This window comes from Gavia stellata, chromosome Z (genome assembly GCF_030936135.1).
Source record: "Gavia stellata isolate bGavSte3 chromosome Z, bGavSte3.hap2, whole genome shotgun sequence".
Classification (NCBI taxonomy): Eukaryota; Metazoa; Chordata; class Aves; order Gaviiformes; family Gaviidae; genus Gavia; species Gavia stellata.
Window position 1 is genome coordinate 2975770 of NC_082637.1, and position 6000 is coordinate 2981769.

The following is a 6000-nucleotide window of genomic DNA, read 5'->3' on the forward strand; positions in this document are numbered from 1 at the left end:
TGCACAGGACAATCCAGTAACCCTTACAAGTAAAAATCAAGGCCACATCTACACACACCACTTAGTAGTTGAACAATTTTTAAAACAGAGCTCCCAGGCTGACACCGCTCCCCCCCAGCCGAGGCTCACAGGATGGCTTGAGGCACATGCAGCACTGGGGTAGCCATAAAAACAGCTCACACCAGGAGTTTGGGACTACAGCTAACAGCTTCTCAGATGAAGGATACCACCAGACAATAAAAATACTTTAGATACAGCATGGTCCGACTGACAACAAATAAGCTTGCCCTGGGCAGCGCCGCTTCTCCTCTGGCCTCGTGGGAAAGGAAGAAGGGACACAAAGCCTCGTGCCCAGTGGCTTGTATTTGCCAGCCCTGTTTCTGGGAAGCACTCAGGGTGGGCAGCAAGCTGCAAGGACAGGTCTGTATTAGGAAAAATTTCTTTACCGAGAGAGTGGTGGAACACTGGAAGAGGCTGCCCAGGGAGGTGGTGGAGTCACCATCCCTGGAGGTGTTCAAGGAACATGTGGACGTGGCACTGCGGGACATGGTTTAGTGGGCATGGTGGGGCTGGGGTGATGGTTGGACCTGATGATCTTACAGGTCTTTTCCAACCTTAGTGATTCTGTGAAAAAAGGTTCCCCAAACCGATACCTGGTTTCAAGGGGATGAAAGGGTTGGGTCTTGCTGCTTTGTGGGAAGGTCTTTAAATCGTTTATGATGGGTTCTCTAGAAGAGACAGGAGGCTTGAGATGGCGGTACTTTAACCATAAGAAAAAGCAGAGACGGTTTTGACAGTAAAGGCTGATCGAGAAGGGAGAAGGATGTCAACTGAGGGAAAGACAGGGCGTTGCAATGATGTGAAAACATACACAGAGGACTGAGGTTGTGCAACGTCTTGTGAGGAGCAATTAGGAAAAAAGCAGAGGAATTGAAAGAGGAATAAAATTGCTGCTAAAACATGTGTCAGCATAACCAGAACAAGGATTTCTTTTCTTCTTTCAGTACCTGACAATGGTAAGGACTAAACAAGACTGCGGTGCGCCACCAGACTTAATCCAATGCAACTGGTAATTTTTGACTTACTACCACATACATGCTGTGTCACAATTTAAGAGAATTAAATTCTTCAGCATACCAGATGACAGCTCTCTGCTGCGCCTTATCAGGAGGCATCTGGCCAGGTCAAAGTAATTACCAATACTGCACAAGTGCCCTTATCTAGGAGCAAATGTTTTGCTGCTGCAATTATGGATTTGTTAAATTGCAAAAGCTACTTTTAAGGGAAAGGTTCATCATACTTTTAAAAGGTACAATTACATTGCTCAGAGAGTCAGGAAGCTCAGTGGCAATTAAAGCAAGGTCTGCTTCAATTACTGCACCAGCTGCCTGACTTGGGGATTATACCTTAATACAAAGGACTACCTCTCCGTGGCCAGCAACTTGGCGCTCGATGACTTTGCAGTCTTCCTTCAGTTTGAAGGATGGCTAAACATAAATATATTTCAAGTATTCCCGAAATCCTGCATAAATGAAGAGTTCCAGTCTTTCTTTCATGTACAGAAATTACCAAGACCTGTGTGTTAACAGAAACTTGGTTTTGATAACACAAGCTGGAATTATTAATTCAAGACTATAGAGGCCTCACAGAGTTTCCAATTTTTCTGATCTCAATTGGTTTTGGCTTTTTAAGCACCGCTGCTCTAGGGCCAGCAAACATTTTCTCTTCTGCACCCACAGCAATCTATCCTGTGAGTCTGCACTATCCCGAATCTGGTGTGGATGCACCACTGCATTCTATTCTTTTTTTTTTTTTTTTTTTTTTTAAATAAACAGACAAGCCTTGCCTACCCAAGCATGACACAAACCAGGTACATGCTAGCTGGCTTCATCACTTCAGTAATGATAAAGCAGTCTAAAATTATTACATTAGGCAAGTACCAACTATAAATGTGTCTCCCAGTGAGACTTTTGCTTAAAGAAAGCAAGCTTTCCCTGCAGCACTGTAGCGGGTGCTTTGGGGAGCAAAGGGGAATGGGGGCACTTCCATTTTACATCGGGAGCACCCCAGTGCGCACGTGTGTGGAGGAAGGAGCAGAGAGACGAGGCTGGGTGACGCAGTTCTGCACAGCAACTCCACACCTCCGACTCCCCGAGCTGATCAGATGCTGTTGGGGGAAGTTAGCAGAAAATGGTGGTAATAGTATTTCAGGTTCCTTCCAGCAAAGTCCTGAGCCGTCATTTTAAATTACATTTCTAAGGTACCTTGAGATCTGCAAATTAAAAGGTACAGTCATATGGGAGGGGGGGGTGTTACTAATAAAATGTTCAGCAGTGGTGAGATGGTCATTCTGGAAGCAGATCTTGAGAGTACTTTTCTTCCCTCTTATTCTGAGGCAACCAATTCAACAAGAAGAAAAGTTAGATGCAGAGTAAGTAAGTTCACAATTTGAGGCTTGAAACGTTCAGCAAATAAAGCACACTTAGCCAAATTCAAATGAGAATAATTTCAGAACACCTTTGTAAAAAGAGCATATGTTCTCCACATTACTTTAACTTAGAATACCAGCAAACTTATCGCAGCACAACTAGAAAGTAGGACTAAATTGTTTGGTGTTGGAGTCTTGGTTCACTACCACGCAACAGAGAGATATTTTTTTTATACGTTAATGGATCTGACCTAAATATTTTTCTTAAGCATCAGAAAGTCCATTATCTTGTACTGTGAAAACTGCAGCAGCAGTACTTTTGGCCTACTCTGACAAGATGTATTCACATTCTTGATTTTATTCCATTTGTCTCACTGGGAGGGCTCCCAGTAGTAAAGGTAAATGCATCTACATGTGCAGGACAAAGGCCTTATCCTGCAGAATCCTCAGAAAGATTGCAGAATAGTAAATTCCTCCAAATAAACGGACAGCCACTGTTGCTTTATTCTGAAGAACTGGTACACAGCTGTATTAGAGCTGTTTTCTTCAGTTCAAAGATACAGATTTTTTTTGGATATAAGTTGAGAGAGAAACAAGGATGTTCTCAACAACTGCGGCACACTCACAAAAGGGAATTCTTCCCGGGAGAATAACTCAGCAATAAGCACGGAGAAACCCAGCTCCTGGCTAATTCAGAATTACCTTTAGTGGAGATCGTGCAAAGTATAAGCCTGTCAACCACTTATAAACCTTGGTGTGCGCTAAAATTTGTACCTCTAAAAAAAAAATAAATCCTACCTAAACCACAGAAAGAATCTGAAAAACTATTCATACACAATTAGTTACCAGCCCAAGTAACAGCGAAGCATTCCTTCTGTTGCAATAAAGGTGCTGCCACCAGTAGTAAAGATGAACATTCAATTAGTAGTCACTCAAGCACGGCACACTACCACGCATTTTGACAGCTTCTTCCTTAGTTTGCAGAAGAAAAAGCTTCAAATCCTGTCTGCACTCACGCCGCTGACTCACAACGCTACTGCGGAGGATTATCAGAAGTTTTATCCTGGGACTGTAACACACACTTTCTCTTAAAATACACGCTCAGGCTAACTTTCTATAGACCTGACCATGTCTAACCACGTTAGACGCTGCTGGCTGCGCACACACACGGATTACTTGCAGTTTCATATTCTGCCTACCTCTTTGTATTCCCATGTGTACGTACACATATACAGAAAACTTCCCTTTGCTGTTCACTACTAACTTTTTGGAAATAAGAACACAAAGATACCAAATAATTAATAGCTTGCTTGGCTGCAAGATTGTCCCTTTTTATCAGCCCTTTATCAACATTGCTGTATGTTTTTGGGTTTCTTCAAGTAGTTAGAGATTCGTGCCGTGACAGAACACAGCACGTTGCTCAGAGTCTTATCTAGCACCATTTAACGTTACGGTGCGGCGAAGCCAAGAGGAACGCAGGACCTGTGACGGTGGTATTTCAAACGAGAGGCAAAACCCAAGGACCAGAGAGACTAGCTCTAAAAATACCAGGCAGCCTGACGGCGTTTCCTCTTCCAACGCCGCACCAGCAGCTCTGCTACTTCCCAACTTTTAATCTCTCGCTTTTAGGGCCGCGCCATAAAAGTTCACCTCAGGTTGAGAGTGGGCACGGGAACCACCCGCCAAGGCTGAGGAGCTGCAGAAGCAGCTGCACCCTAAATCTGGGGAGTTTGGGGGAGCGTCCTCCCAGGCTTGACCCGAGGAGCCGCTACAAACGAGGGGGGTTGTTCTCGGTGGGTGGCAGCTGAATTTGTCACCCGTTTTGACAGCTGGTAAACACGCACCCCTGCACGGCTCAGGCAGCTCACGTCCTGTTTCCTCCGCAGCAAAACAGCCGCCTTCAGCCTTCTCCACCTGCCGCCGGGGCCGGCCGGGCCCAGGGCAGCGGGCCGCGGCGGGCGGGCGGGCGGCCCGCGCTGCCCCGAGGGGGGTCCCCGCAGCAGGCCGAGCCTCGGGGCCTCCCAACAACCGCGGAGGCGGGACGAGCTGCTGCTTCGGCGCGACTTCAGTCGGCCCCAGGGGACCGGACCGAGGGACACGGAGCTCCCTCCATCCCCCTCCCCGCTCCCGGGTGGGCCTCGTGCCCCCTCACGGCGGGAGGGGGCTGGACCCCGCCCCGGCCCTCCCGGCCCCGGTCCTGCCCACCGCACACCTCCGGCCACAGCTCGGCGGCACACGCGGCCAGGGCACGAAGCGAACGCCCTCTCCTCACCCTGGCAACAGGCAGGCGGCAGGGCCGGGGGAGAGGATTTAAGGGGGGAGGCACTAGAGGAGGAAAGGGTCGGGGGTCTGGAGAAAGCGCCCCCAAGACACGGGTTTGTAAAAAGACAGAGGCCTTTCGTACGCCATTGCAATTGTAAAATTGTTACCAGAACGGGATCTACCTCCTCCTGCGGCTGCTGCCCTCTGAGTGATGCTGGCCGAGGACCTGTTTCTATTGTGCAACAGCAGCTCCCATCCGCCAGAGCTCCGTCCGCCTCGGAACCCGCCACCGAATGGAGCAAACAAGGAGGCACCAGGGAGGGACACCCCGGAGGGCGGGGCGTTCCCCATGACTGACAACCCGACGCAGCCAATGAGAAGGAAGCCGGCTCGCCGGCCGACGGCAGCGCTCGGCCAATGAGCCTTCCTCCCCACAGCTCCCCGCCCTGACAGAGGAGTAACCGGGCTGGGCGCGGCAGGGCGAGGTCTGTTATATGTTAATTGGGGCCAGGCGTGACAGCGAATCAGCGTGGAGGGGCGGGGCGCGGCTCCCGGCGCTGAGCGGCGGTGCTCCGAAAGGGGGCGGGGCGAAGGGTTGTGCGCGGGGACGGGGACTTGTGAGGGGACGCGGGCCCTGAGGGGACCGGGAGCGCGAGGGGACGGGAGCCGTGAGGGCTGCCGGCGGGCACCCGGGGTGGCGGCGGACCGCGGCTCCTGAGGGGCGGCACGCTGGGGAGGAGGGCGAGGCAGGAAAGGCAAAGCAGGAGGAAGGTGGCAGAGAGCGGGTCTCAGTGGCGGGGGGACGGGGTCCTCCCCCGGGTATAGGTACTTGAAGCAAGATGGACGCCGCTTCCCAGCGGTTGGGGCCACAGTCCTGGATCCCCTGCACCGATTAGGGCTCCTCAAAACACGCCGAGTGACAGCACTGAGGAGTTAACCTCTGTCTCGTGTGTTGCCGTACAGAGCCTGAAGGGCTGGAACACCCATGATGTACAGCACCTGGGATGAACACAGGGCAGAAGGTGGCGAGGCAGCTAATGCTGCGGGTCAGCGCTAAAATTGCTAGGCCCAGAAAAGAGTCATGGTCTGAAAAAGCATCGCTTTTCATAATAACATAGGGCTTAATGTCCTAATGCTCTTCTTGCCTTGAAATGAAAACTCTTCCCCAGATAAGCCTTCACAGTGTTTGGAGAGGGAAGGTACGACGGTATGAAACGTGACGGCTCATCTCACCTGAGGCTTCGTCCGTCTCCTCTCCAGCCCAAACTCCGAGGTGTTTTCCACCTGCAGGTTATGAGGCTGTTACTCCT

The 6000-nt window shown here is 50.4% G+C and overlaps 1 protein-coding gene across 2 annotated transcripts in view; it reads right to left on the reverse strand.

The window, feature by feature from the left end:
* Positions 1–4954, reverse strand: part of ME2 (malic enzyme 2) — a 37917-nt gene extending 32963 nt beyond the window's left edge. For both annotated transcript variants that reach the window (XM_059833324.1, XM_059833326.1), the window contains exon 1: positions 4873–4954. The gene's annotated coding sequence lies outside the window, so the exon portion shown is untranslated. The remainder of the gene's footprint in view (positions 1–4872) is intronic.
* Positions 4955–6000: the final 1046 nt, after the last annotated feature.